The 15,128-nt window shown below is 36.5% G+C and overlaps 1 protein-coding gene across 23 annotated transcripts in view; it reads right to left on the bottom strand.

The window, feature by feature from the left end:
- ZBTB20 (zinc finger and BTB domain containing 20) overlaps positions 1-15,128 on the bottom strand; it is a 789,640-nt gene that overhangs the window by 170,944 nt on the left and 603,568 nt on the right. The gene's annotated exons all lie outside the window — the stretch shown is intronic.

Consider the following 15,128-nt stretch of genomic DNA (forward strand, 5'->3'; position numbering starts at 1 on the left):
GAGGTCAAGGAAAAGTTAATTTTAGTGCGTTTTAGGAGTGGGGGCAAGATGAGCTTTAAGATTAGGAAAACTGATGCTCTTTATTCTTGGGTCTAGCCAATGCTATGAGTCAGTTACTTTTTTGGGAACAAGTTTCAACCTCAAGGTTAAATGAACACAAATGCTCTGTCCATCAGCATATAATGAAAAATCTGTGGCTACTTCCACATCAGCACAGTGAAATTAAAATATGCAGTGTCTTTCTCAGAGGCTTCATATATGACAGAACTTTTTAAAATAGTCCCCTTTGCCACTCTTATACAGAAAGAACCATAAAAACAAAAATAAATGTTTAAAACACTGGGATAATTTTGCCTCAGAAAGAAAAAGCTGAGGTATATCTTGATGGTTTTATGGCTGTAAGAGTTGTTATAAAGAAGATAATGATTGATATTTTTGTCCTAGGGCATAATGATATTAAACTGTCCAGTGAGGAATTTAAGTTAAAACTTAAAGATGAACATCCTAAATGTGCAAGTGGTAAATAATCAAATAGATTGCTAAGAGCAGTTATGAAATTTCTATCTTCATGGCTATTTAAAAATAGGAAAGATCTTCTTCTATTTTGGATGGAATAAATGCAGCTCTGCTTCCAGTCAGGAGATAGATTCAATAACTTCTCTCATCGTGAGCTCTTTATGACTACAAAATCCTGTAACATGTTGATCCTAAAAATTGTACAGAATCACAACACAGTTGAGTAAAATACATTCTACAGTTTGAAGAGGATTAGGCAATACAAAAAATCTGTAAGTCACTGAATTCAAAACAGTATCTATAATGCTTACGTCTTGATTCAATTTGCCAAGTGTATATGTCACAAATAGAATTGAGGAAAAACGTACTTGAACCTACTATAGTTTAAACATATGATTAGCTAGAGTAAAACATTCTAACAATTAATGCTTTCATGTCTAAGAAATTTAGCTGAATATTTCATAAACCTGGTATGAATATGCATATTAACTCAATCTCCAATTTAAAACAAAAAGTTAGAAAAGACCAGAAAAATAGTATAAGAACTCACTATTATTATTCCCAGGACTATGTTCAAAGACATCGGGAGAACCAGTGAACAAGTCCCTTTAAATGACCAAAATGGGCCCCCTATGATTAAGAATGTAAATCTAATAACAGACTAAGAGAAAGCTCTCACAGGGATGGCAAGTTACTGGATTTCTTGTCTATTTACCTTGCAGTTTTGGAGCTCAGCAGGTGTCCATTACATACAGCGCACAGGGTCAGATGAACAGTTCCAATGTCCTTGTCTGAACCAACTTCATTTAAAGCAGTTTGATACATTTCTTAAATAGAAGATGAGCCTATTCTATCTATGGCCCACATTTGGACTGGATCACTGAACTATTGCCCAACTCTTATAAGCAAAGCACTAACATGTACCAATCAACAGTCAGCCCATAGCAGAGGCATCAGGAAGGTCAAAATACACACACATAAGAAATTGGCAGTACATTATAGAAGAAAGCTATTTCTAAAGAAGGACTTTGCCTACTAAAGCCTTTGAGTGTTATTCAAACTTTGTTAGTAAAAAAATCAATCCCAATGTAACTTGTAATACTCTGGTTTAAAAAAAAAGATTGGGAGAAAGAAATATAGTTTTATATTGCAACACACTATTTTCATAAGAACATGAACCAAAGAGATAAACTATGCAAATTTCTTCATAGCTAACTTGTTATGGGATATTGTTCTAGTCTTCACTAATTACTTCTTGAGGTTAGTTATGCTATGATCAGGATTTGGAAGGATAGAGGTCTAAGAGTGTTCAGAAGAAACATTTTTGTTGTTGTTGCTGTTGTTCAATATCACTACAGAAGAAAAAAAAAGTCATTAAGCTGACTCTGACAACCTAACTAGGATAATGGTTGCTGCATGTAGCCATTGCTTATGCTGTTTCAAATGACCGGAGTAAACTCAACAGCAAGGGTGTCAAGCTAACCACTAGCTTGAATTTTGAAAAGTTATGGCACAATAAGCAATAACATCGGTTGTTAGAATTTATAAAACTTACACCAAAACTTATGGATGCAGCAAAAGCAGTTCTGTGAGAAAAGTTCATAGTGATAAATGCCTACCTCAAGAAATAAGAAAAATCTCATATAAAGAAAAATCTCAAATAAAAATGACCTATTTTTACACCTTAAGGAACTAGAAAAGGAAAAAACAGAGCCCAAAGTTAGTAGAAGAAAGGAAGTAACAAAGACCAAAGTAGAAACAAATGAAATAGAGACCAAAAAACTAGATTAATAAAACCAGAGATGGTTCTTCAAAAAGATAAGCAAAATTGAAAATCTTTAGTTAGATTCACCAAGAAAAAAAGACAGAGGACTCAAATAAATAAAATCAGAAAGGAGAGAGGTGACATTAAAACTTATACCACAGAAATACAAAGGACCTAAGTGGCTACTATGAATAATTATATGCCAACAAGTTGGACAAACTAGAAAAAAATGGATATATTTCTGGAAACATGCAACCTGAATCATCAAGAAATAGAAAATTCAAACAGACCAATTACTAGTAAGGAGATTAAATCAGTAATTTAAGAACTCCCTACATACAAAAGTCCAAGACCAGACAGTATCACTGGTGAATTCTACCAAACATTCAAAGAAAAATTAATATTGACTCTTCTCAACCTTTTTCAAAAAACAGAAGAAGAGGGAACATTTCCAAACTCATTTTATGAGGCCAACATTACCCTTGTGCCAAAACAAGACAAAGATACCATAAGAAAAGAAAATTACGGACCAATATCCCTGATGAATATAGACTAAAAATTCCTCAACAAAATATTTTCAAACCTAATTCAACAATAAATCAAAAGGTTTGCTCACCATAACAGACAGGATTTATTTCAGGGATGCAAGGATGGCTCAACATCTGCAAATCAATCAGTATGATACATCACATCAACAAAAAAAGGATAAAAGTTATAAGATCATTTCAATAGATGCAGCTGAAAACTTTGATCAGGAACAAAACAAGGATGCCCATTTGTGCCACTTTTATTCAACTTTCATTGCTCTGGCTGGAAATCCTAGCCAGAGCAATCAGTTAAGAAAAAGAAATAAAAGACAGCTATATTGGAGAGGAAGAAGTAAAATTGTCAGTATTTGCAGATGACATGATACTACATATAGAAAATCCTAAAGACTCCACCAGAAAACAAAACAAAACAAAACAGTTATAACTAACAGTGAATTCAGTGAGGTCGCAGGATACAAAAATCAATGCACAGAAATCAGTTGCATTTCTATATACTAACAACAAACTATCAGAGAAAGTAAGAAAATAATTCCACTTATAGTTGCATCAAAAATAATGAAACACTCAGGAATAAATTAAACCAAGGAAGTGAAAGACCTGTACACTGGAAACTAGAAGATATGAATGAAAAAAACTGAAGACACAAATAAACAGTAAGATATTCTGTGCTTGTGGATTATAATAATTAATATTGTTAAAATGTCCATACTACCCAAAGCAATCTACAGATTCAATGCAATCTCATAAAAACTGCAATGGCACTTTTTGGAGAAAGAAGAACAAAACCAGAGGCATCAAGGTCCCTGATTTCAAACTCTATTACAAAGCTGTAGTAATCAAAACAGTATGGTATTTAAAAAATTTAAAAGTATTTAAAAAAACACATAAAAAAACCCCACTACAGTTTTGGTGTTAAAGGAGACACATAGATTAATAGAACACAATAGAGATCCCAGAAATAAACTCACTTTCATATGGTCAATTAATTTATGACAAAGAAGCCAAGAATATCCAATGGGGAAAGTACAGTAGCTTAAATAGATGGTGTTGAGCAAACTGGATAGCCATACACAATAGATGAAACTAGACAACTACTTAATACCACACACAAAAATTAATTCAAAATAAATTAAAGACTTGAATGTAGAAGAAACTCCTAAAAGAAAACATAGGTGGTAAGCTCCTTAACATTGGTGTTGGCAATGACTTTTTGAATTTGATACCAAAAGCAAAGGCAACAGAAGCTAAAATAAACAAGTGAGACTGTGTCAAACTAAAAATATTCTGCATAGCAAAGAAAACCATCAACAAAATGAAAAGGCAGCTTACTGAATGGGAGAAAATAATTGCCAATTATATGTCCAATAAGGGGTTGCTGTCCAAAATATATAAAGAACTAATACAACTGAATAGTAAAAAGAAATCTGATTAAGAAAGTGGGCAGAGGATCTGAATAGATATTTCTTTTCTTTCCCTCTCTCTCTTTTTTCTTTTAAGATTTTATTTATTGGAGAGAGAGAGGGGCAGAGTGTGTGTATGTGTAGCCGTATGTGTGGGGAGAGGGGCAGAGGGGGAGTGAAAGAATCCCAGGCATACTTCCCACTGAGCATAGAGCCCAACACAGGGCTCTATCTCATGACTCAGAGATCATGACCTGAGCTGAAACCAAGAGTCTGACACTTAACCAACTGAGCCACCCAGGCACCCCAAATAGACATTTTTCTAAAGAAGACATGCAGATGGCCAATAGGTACAATGAAAAGATGCTCAATGTCACTAATCATCAAGAAAGTGAAAGTCATAAATGACAAGATGGGATTGGGAGGGAAACAAACCATAAGTGACTCTTAATCTCACAAAACAAACTGAGGGTTGCTGGGGGGAGGGGGTTTGGGAGAAGGGGGTGGAATTATGGACATTGGGGAGGGTATGTGCTTTGGTGAGTGCTGTGAAGTGTGTAAACCTGGTGATTCACACACCTGTACCCCTGGGGATAAAAATATATGTTTATAAAAAATAAGAAATTAAAATAGAAAAAAAAAAAAGTGAAAGTCATAACCACAATGAAATATCTCCTCACATCTGTTAGAATGGTTATTTATCCAAGTGATAAGAAATAAGGGTTGGCATGGATGTAGGAAGAAGGGAATCATTGTGCACTGTTGGTGGGCATGCAAATTAGTGTAGTCATTATGGAAACTAGAATGAAGTTTCCTCAAAAAATTAAAAATAGGACTACTATATAATCCAGCAATTCTACTTCTGGATATTTATCTGAAGAAAATGAAAATATTAACTCAAAAATATATGCATGTCCACGTTCAATGCAGTATTTTTTTTATATAATAGCCAAGATACGAAAAGAACCCGAATGTCCATCAGTAGATGAATAAAGAAAATGTGGTATATATACACAATGGAATATTATTCAGTCATCTCAAAAAAAGGACATTTGTGACAACATGGATGAAATTTGAGGGTATTATGCTATGTGAAATAAGACAAATAAGAAAAAGACAAATACCATACGATCTCACTTATATGTGATATTCAAATAACAAAACAAAAACAAAAACAAAAACCAAGCTCATAAATACAGAAAACAGATTGGTGGTTGCCAGAGGTGGGGATTGGGGAGTAGGCAAAATGGGTGCAGGTAGTTAAAAAGTACACCAATCCATTTATAATATAAATAAGTGATGGGGATATAACGTACATGTCCACATGGTAACTATAGTTAATTATACACTATTGAATATTTGGAAGTTGCTAAAAGAGTAAATATTGAAAGTTCTTATCACACCAAAAAAATTCTGGAACTACACATGGTGACAGGTGTTAACTAAACTTGCGGTGATCATTTTGCCATATATACCAACATTGAATCATCATGTTGTATACCTGAAGCCAATATATTATTCTCTTATAATGTATGTCCATGAAACCTCAATAAATAAAACAAAAAAAAGCATTCATAGAACTTACTAATGGCCTGTCTCCATCTCTTCTTATTCCCACATCCATATTTTCACCTCCACATGCCTATCATATCAGACAGTTGAAGAAAAAGAAACAAATCTGACTGGGACTGCCTCTGTGGGGACACTCTCGGTCAGCTCTCTGTCCTCCTCAAGTCCAACTTGTTCTCAGTTATCTGAAAAATCTATTAATTTAATTCAACACTTCCTCTCAGGGGAATCTGCTTTTTCTTAACTCTCTTTATAAGCTCTAGATTCAGGTTTTTTCCACAGGCAATGGAGGAAGTATGGCAATTTTGTTTGTAGGTAGGTGGTGGTGGTGGTGGATTCTGCTTTGGAATTTTCAAAATTTTCAATTTTACTGCTTCTCCAACTCAAGAAGCAAACAGGAATGTTTTGTACTGACACTTTACTAGAATATTCTTCAGTAGAGATTTCCTCACAGTTAATCTCCACTGGTTCTGGGCCTTTGGTTAGCACATACTAAAGGAGTCTTTTTTGCAATATCTCTCAAAACTCTGCCTGTGAAATTTCCCTGTAAATACCTGAATTCTCAGATTCACCTATTAACGATCTAGGCATTGAGGATGTTTCCTGCCTGTTTTTTCACCTCCTGCTTCAGGAAGGGCTTAGACTATAAACAAGCTGATGGGGATCCTCCAGGCCTAATCCACGCAGAGCTGAGCTCAGCAGCCAGGGAACCTGTGGCAGTCCACGAAACCCCATGAGGAAAACAGGATTTGCCCAGACTTTCAGGAAGAAAGCACGTTGTTTCCAAGATGAGACCCAGAAAATAAGGCACGTTAAAGAAAGTGAGCAAGATAACATGATTTTTAAAAGAGTTCAGTGGAGGTCAGTTGCAAAAAGTGTAGATTTGCCAAGGTTTTCTCAACTGCAACTGTATTTTTTTAGTGCCTGACAGAGGCCTACATCAGACATTTAGAGGGAATTCCATTCTTCTCTGACCAGTGAAGCCCTAAGCACTGGTGCAAAAGGGTTCCTTTCTTGTCTCCAAAGGCAATCAATTTGTGCCCCAGAGTCTGAGGATTCATGGGCTTCTTTTAATTTTACACGTCTGCACGTGCTTCCTCCTGCATGATTTGGTCCTGAGGAAGTGACCCACCCACAACTCCACAGAGCTAATTAACCCCATACTGAGCGGTTTTTTCCCCTCATTTCACACATCCACTCAATGCTTTAAATGACCCAGCAGTAGCATGATCAGATGATTTTTTTTTTTCTTCTCCGTGAGGAAAGCACAGTGATAGGAGACCTAGGGTATATCTGCTCTAATTCAAAACAGCAGTGTAACCCGAAAGTAACCAAATAACATTTTATCAGAGGGTGCAGAAATGCTAAAAAAAAGTTTGAATTAAACAGTTTCGTGTTACTTGTTCAACATACCGAGGTTTCTATTTTAAATAACAAATAATACATAATAAATACTGAGGTAGAGAAGTTTGATCTATATCCATAATTTTTTTTTTTTTTTACATCTCATTTTACTAGAAAAGATAAAAAAGACCCAGCCTCCCTCCTTGTCTTTAGCAGCTTCAAGAGAAGGGCCAATGAGAAAATAATATAATTCATCTTATTTTTTTTTTTTCCACTTCAAGGAACAGGCTCAGGTTTTCCCAGATTTATTTTTGCCAAAGTGAATGACTTGAAAACTCTGAGATGATCACTGTTTTCTAACTTTTCAAAAAAGAAAAAAGTGAACATGATGATGGTGGGTGATTTAATGGAATCAGCTTGTCAATGTGATGAAACTGAAAATGCTTTTACAGAATATGTCCACATGCTAAAATAAAAAAAAGTCTTTAACATAATGTATATAGCATAGCGTGGTTTTTGTCATGGCAAAGGAAAGGAGTATCATTAATTTAGACAGTAAGTGTAAGGTTCTGCTAGAAACCCTCATGGATAAATTACGGGAATATTTCTTGGGCGGACAAACAGAACCAGACAAGTCCCTAGTTCTTTTCGAAGCTATTGGGAGAGCCATCAGATTTTAAGTCTGTCATCTCTGCTACATGATAAAAACAATTCTGGGCTATTTCCTTCGGTTATACTAGTCTGTGGCTTCAGAATTTTAAAGATTTATACATAAATGAAAAAGAAAATGACCTCCCCTGAATGTCCATCTTAGGCCGACTATCAGCTCTCTCACATTCTCAACAGCATGTGTGCCAAGTTGGCTCATTCTGGTAGGACTCGGTCATAGAGCATGCACTTTTTGTATGAACTTTCAACCTCCTTTTCCTCTGCAAAGTGATTTATGCACACACTAATAAATGCCCAAGAATTCCATAGTTCTTAAGCACAGCAGACAGTCAGTACAAGGGGAAATGAAACCTATCTAACATTTAAAATTTTTGTTTGAAGTGTCTTAAAAACTATGCTTTGGAACCAAAGACCTTGTGAAAGTTCTAAAACACATTCACTATCGCTCCCTAAGCTTCTGGTAGGTATGGGTGCCAACTGGGAGGGTTAGGTGAGTAAAACCGATTCAGGATGGAAAGAAGAGGGTACAATGAGCCACACTTTGTTTTTTTATCTTCAATGGTCAGAAATTTTTTGACATATATCCTAAATCAAGCTCTTTCATGTGTGCCTCTAGCCTTTGGCTGAAACTGCTTCATCTGGTAATCCTAAAATTGGGTTGTTGTGATTTCAAAGGCTCCTGCCCATCAGACTTTTCCAGCCTCACTGATGTTTGGGATTCTGAAGCTATTGCCATGGCCTATGAAGCTGAAACCCTTACCACCTCTTTGAACTTATTTCCCATCACTTTTCTGTAAAATTGTTCCAACTAACAATAGAATGTGGTTACCTAGATGGGTGAACAAGAACAGGACTGTGAATGGGATTAAAATAAATAAATTAAAAATTAGTCACTTTATACCCTTGTTAAAATTCAACTATCTCATTGGGGAACCTAACAAAGTTTCTGAACTTTTCTTGAGAATTGGTTAGATAAGGGAGACTATGCAAAGAACTGCTCAGATGGAGGCATGTATTAATTCATTAACTTAACAAATGTTTTTTCAGAGTCTATTTTTAACCACTTTGCTAACTGGACTCCACACCTGCTCTCAAGGACCTTTCATTCTAATGTATACTTTCGAAAGTTATACCTCCATTACCACTGACAGGTTTATTAGTCCACTTAGGTAAGTTATCATAAACATAACAACCCCTCTTGTTCCTTATTCGTTCTTTCCAATTGCTCTTTGACATCGACTAAGTCCTCATGAATGACTTCTTTATTATGGTCTATATTATCAACTCTGCTAATTCCTACTTAGGTAAGAAACCGCTTCTCCACCACCAATTATTTTCTTTTGCAAACAGCAGAGAAAATGTTAAAAAAGTCTGCCCAGAACTATTTAAGTGTTAGAAATGGGTCCTTACAAACTTATTTCAAACAAACTTATTACAAACTTATTTCATTTTGGGGGCCTCAGCCCCTAGGAAGCATATCTTGAGTTACAGGCAAATTATGAATCAGGTCTGCCAGACACAGCACTCACTACTCTCCAAGATAGGACATTTCAGCACCCCCCAAAAGATCCTAGTCTCATTCAAGTAATCTCAAACTCAGAGAGGATTTAATGGAGCACATGTCTCTGGTCTCTAGGCTCCTTATAAGGAGGTATCCCTCCATCATATTTTAGTCTTTTCTAAACTTAGCAATCTTAGGTCAGTTTCAGTGAACATGATAGAAAGAACACTAACTCCTCCTCAACTTATTAAAATTTTCTTCCTCATACGCCTTTTTTAAAAAAATGGAACAATGTAATATATGTACAGAGCAGCAAGTGTTCTCTCCCCACTTCTTTTAGGTATTTCCTTTTTATTACAAACGGTGCTGATGGAATTATAAATACCATTGTTTTACCTCCATGTTAATACTCTTATTATCTTGCATAAACAGAAGTGAACAAATACGTACATGACACCAATCAATCCTTTCTTTAAAAATGCAGTTTTCATCTTTCTAAGTAATACAGGAAGAATTAATGAACTCAACTTGTAGTTTACCTGTTTATATTTTGAATGTTAATAACGTAAAACCAAATTATTGTAGAGTTCTTTTCAGATTTACATCAGCCATTAACACTCTCCATGCCAGACTGGATAGGAGGGAGGAACTAATGACAATAGGTCTGACTCCCCAGGGTCCACGGGTAAGGGGCTTGAGGGGCCGGAGAGGATGTTAAGCTGACCTGTGGCATAGGTAGGCAGTGAAAAGACTATTTTTGTAGAACCAATGGCTCAGAGGAGGCCATTTGGGGCATTAGGTGAGAGGAATATCACAACCAAACATAAAAGCACTATTAGAGGACTAGGGCGAAGGGAAATCACTACTTGTTCCATCACCTCGTTGGTTTTCCTTCTTCCCTAGTGTGCTTTCTCTTTCCATCATGACATACTCTCTCCCCTCCATTCTTCAAGTTCTTTCCTTTACCTCTTTGTAACACAGAATCATGCAGGGACAATTTTAGAGGATAGTAAAAGCGAAAAAGAATTTAGAGAAGACTTGTGACAATAGACTTTACATTATATATATACAGGCAAATACAACCTATATTTGATTGACCAAGAACTAGAAACTGGGACTTTTGAGATTTAAAAAATTCATGGTATGTCTGGTCATATTAATCTCTAGGCCAGCAGGTTTTAGCTGTGCTGTAAAGAGTTTTAACAGAGTCATGAGAAGGGAAAAATTGGAATTTTATAGGGACTTATATTTGCAAGGAAAAAAGGAACTTCATTAGGGTTGTTTATTGAAATGCCCCTCAAACTATTTTTTTTAACTTACACACAGACAATATCAAAAGAGGGAGTGTAAAAATTTTCACAGCATTAGGAAACCACTAAACCCAGTGTATTATGTTCATCACAGTCACTCAAGCAAGTAGAGGATAAGTAGAGCATGGTATCTCACAGTGAATAACATGGTTGGCTACTTCACCAATCTGACATCTGGAGACTAGGTCCCTGGGAACAGGGCTCTCCTTACGAATACCACAGAGAGATACCAGGGTTCATCTGAATGCATAGGGCATGAGGGGTTAGCTATACAGTGTCATCCGGGATGTACCTGAAAGTATTCTCTGACCAAGCACCAAATTTTTAGCTCTGTCTTCTTGGAAAAAAAATTCCAATCCGAAGCTTATGAGAATACTTTATTTGGTCACTGAGTGGGGGGAAGGTTGCTGAGACAAACCATCACATTCAATGCCTAAAGGCAGGAGGAAACAAGGAAAAAGACACACAGAAAGGGAGAATGTGTGCCAAAGGAGAGATTGCCAGCTCTGGAGACTCACTAGTAAAATAAATAGAGAATCTTAGAATGAGAGAAATAAACAAGCATGCTTTGAGGGAAACAACAGTATACTTTTGGAATCTGAGGCAAAAAAGTAAAAATATTTGCCTCTTGCCAATTATTATCACCATTGCCCCATTTATTCTACTTTTATATATACAAGTAACGTGCTTTCCCGAAGGATCCTCAAGCTGAAACAATGGTGTTAATGATGGCAAAGCCATTAAGCTACATGAAGTTAAGTTATTTGGCAGAGTTGGGAATGAAATCCTAACCTGCAGGCTTTTTCTCAGTCTAGTCTATGCCCTCCAAAGTGTTCATTCTATTTTCTGTGATTTCTTTCAGACTGATGTCAAAAGATATGTGTGGTATGGGCAGGCTTCCTTATTAGGATATACATGGCTCTAGAAAACAAGAACTTAACCTTCTCACCAAAGACTTTCCGACATTCACTTTTTCCCTCCTTTTACCCCCCCAGACTATTAATCTCCAGTTTCTTCTCTATCATCGAGGATCCCAAGGTTGTTAACTTTAAAGACTTCTGCTGGCTCCATTAATTCCCTCATCTATGGTTCTCAGGTGTACCCAGCTAGTTCTTGAGCCCAGATGAACACACTTATGCGTGTTGTCCTCAGCTCCCAGGCTGCTGAACAATGCTGGACTGCCCAGACTGTATAGGTTGGGGCCTCTCCAGATTCCTGGTTCCCAGCTGGTGTTTCAGAAATGCTTTACGGTTCTTTTATTATTCCCAGTCATTTGCCTTTTATATTCCCATCTTCCGTTTATCACTCTAAATAACTCTTAACTTACCTCCTACTCTTCATTCTGAAGTAACCTTGTCTCTTTTCTTCACAGAGAAGCAGAGGTCATCAAATAACATCTCTTACCTCCACTTCTGTCAGAATCCACCCATCACATCTCAGAGACCTTTTTCTCTAGTGCTGATGACCTGCTCCAGGATCTTATTATATCAATTACTTCTTTCTTCTGTCTTTTCCTTTTTTTTTTTTTTTTGCTGTCTGCCAACATGCTTCAGCTGCCCTCATTTAAAACAATAGCAACCATAACAAATTAACAAATAACGAACCACGTTCCGTAGACCTGATTTTTCCCTCTTTTGTACCACCTCCAAGCTTCCTAAAACCCAGACTTATTTCTCAATGTATTAAAATTTGGGTTCTTGAGCTGTTTCTAATTAAACTGCCAAGGTCACCAAAAACCTCTGAATTGCTAGTTCCCAAGGTCCATTCTCTAACCTCATCATTTTATTTCTTTCTTTTTAAAGTCAGGTTCCTTGATGAATAATTTACACACAATTCACCCTTTTTAATACCCTTCTATAGTTCAATAAGTTTTGAATTCTGTACTGGTTCCTTGATGTCTATAAAATAAAGACCAAATGCCTTTGATTCATACACAGTTTCCTTCAGATCTTTAGCAGTCTTCCCCACAAAACTTACTATTGGTCACACATTATTCAACAAAATATGGTATGTACATTCATGCCTCTTGAATGTTTTCCATGTTCCCTCTCTATGTTACAAACATACAATTTTTTGTTTAGTATAGTAGATTATATTAATATCATCATATCAATTTCCACATAGACTCATGAAACAAGATGTTATTTTGACAAATTGATGTTTTCAAAATAGAAATTAACCATCAAAACGGTACCACCTGAATGAAGATTTGTTATTTTAGTGTTATTGAGAACTGTGTCCTCCCCAAATTCATATGTTGAAGTTCTAGCCCTAGTACCACAGAACATGACTATATTTGGGAATAGGGTCATTGTAGATGTGACTAATAAAGTTAAGATCAGATAATACTGGAATGGGGTGGGTCCCTAAGCTAATATGATGAGGTCCTTATAAAAGGGGAAATTTGGACTTGGATATGACACAGGGAGAATACCATGCGAAGATGAAGTCAGAGATCAGGGTGATGCTTCTACAAGCCAAAAAACATCAAATATTGCCAGCAAACCCCAAGAAGTTAGGAGAGAGGCAAGGGACAGATTCTTCTTAGAGCCCTCGGAAAAGACTAACCCCATGGATACTATGGCTACTGTGGATACTGTGGATGTTGGGTGTCTAGCCTCTAGAACTGTGAGACAAAATTTTCTGTTGTTTAAGTTGCCAGTTTATGGCACTTTGCTACGGCATCACTAGTAAATGGACACACTTAGTAAATGAACCATCTTTGAGTACATGTGAATATTCATTATCTCATTCACTTATCAAATACAAGTGCCTACTATGTGCTAGATACTGTTCTAGGATGTTAGGATGCATGACATCAAAATATATTTGTTGAATGAATGAATAAGAACTTGATTGTGTTCCTGCATTTTTGATGCAGTAATAAGCAATTAATCTATCACTCAACATAGGATTGATTTAATGAATGCTTACACTTATTCATTCAACAAATATTTACTGAATACTTACTATGTGTCAAATACCATTCTGGGCACAGAGGATAAAGTTATTGAGAGGACAAGTTCTCCAACTTCATGGAGCTTAAAATCTAGTGGGAGAAAAAGACATCAATGAAGAAAACTAGTAAATAAATCACATAATTTCTCTCTGTGCCCCACACTGACAATTATACATGCTTATCCTCTAAACCCTGTAATTTGTGAACAATGCTCAGGGCATCAGTAATATTTTAAAATATTCCTAAATATCATGCCCTGTTCTTTCCCTTACAGTCCCACAATCTCTAAATAAGCCTGAAAGATCCCTAAGATTAATGAACTTAAGCTGTTCTCTAGACTTTCTGATATAAGAATGCTTTTAGGAATTTACATGTTACTTTAGGGTCTACAAGATAATGATCAACACAATAAAGTCTGATAGTGGGTATAGGGTAACCCACAAGAAGTATATGGGGTAAAAGTGTAGGCAGAGCACCTCAAAGACTGGGTTTCTCAGTCAGTCAACACATATTTCTTAAGCACTTACTGTGTGCCAGTCCCTGTGCTAGTAGAACTGTGGGTAGAACAAGAATGATGCTGAGCCACACTGAGGTTATAATTGACAGGGAAACATCCGAACAACTAATTTCACAGTCCGTTCCTTAATTTTGATTACGATAAGGGTATATGAAGAGTGTTAGGAGAACAACTGGGGTGGGGAACTTTGCCATGAGGATTTTGTGAGAAGGCTTCCTTGAGGAAGTGATGCCTGAACACTGCTTTGGGGCTGGGGTAGGGGTGTTTGTTTGATCAGGGATCACAAAGTCTTATGTTTCTTCTTCCTCATCTCCTTTCATCCACGTGCACACATTTCAAACACTTAAAAGCATTCTTCAAATATACTAAGAACACCAAAACTAAACACAAGAGAAGGACTCTCCAGAGGAAAGAGGCCAAAAATAGAAGAAAAAAAACCCCTAATCTCACCATTTGTTTTGAAAACACCCAAAATGATTAAAACATATTATAAACTAAAACATATGAACTAATCACTTGCCAAGTTTCATTTTTAAATCAGTGCCGTTTTTGAGGTTCATAAACTGAGAAAGAGTCTTCAAATGCGAACTTGTTTTTTCTTTTCTTGGCCCTCAGTTGGCTCAAAGCATTTGCTGTTAGGCAAAGGGTTCCAGCTGATTAGGAACATGCGGCACACATCCGCTAGAATGTAAGCTCCATGAGATCAGGGCTTTCTTTATTCATTATTTCAGCCCTGATAAACAGAAGAGTGCCTGGAAGGTAGTTGAGATTCAACAAATATGTGCTGAAGTATCCACTGAATGAATATTCTGGGCCTTTGAAGGAATTCTGTAACTTTCTTTTCTTACTCAAGTCACATCTTGCCTTAGGGTCTTACCCTGGGACAGTTTTTGCCCCCTACCAGGGGACATTTGGCAGTCATCAAGACTGAAGAAGTTGCTACTGGCATTTAGTGGGTGGAGGTCAGAGATGTTGCTATATAACTTACAATGTACGGGACAGACCTGCACAACAGAGATTTATCTGGCTC

This window comes from Mustela putorius, unplaced genomic scaffold, assembly GCF_011764305.1.
Source record: "Mustela putorius furo isolate JIRA1106 unplaced genomic scaffold, ASM1176430v1.1 tig00003834_pilon_pilon_pilon, whole genome shotgun sequence".
NCBI lineage: Eukaryota > Metazoa > Chordata > Mammalia > Carnivora > Mustelidae > Mustela > Mustela putorius.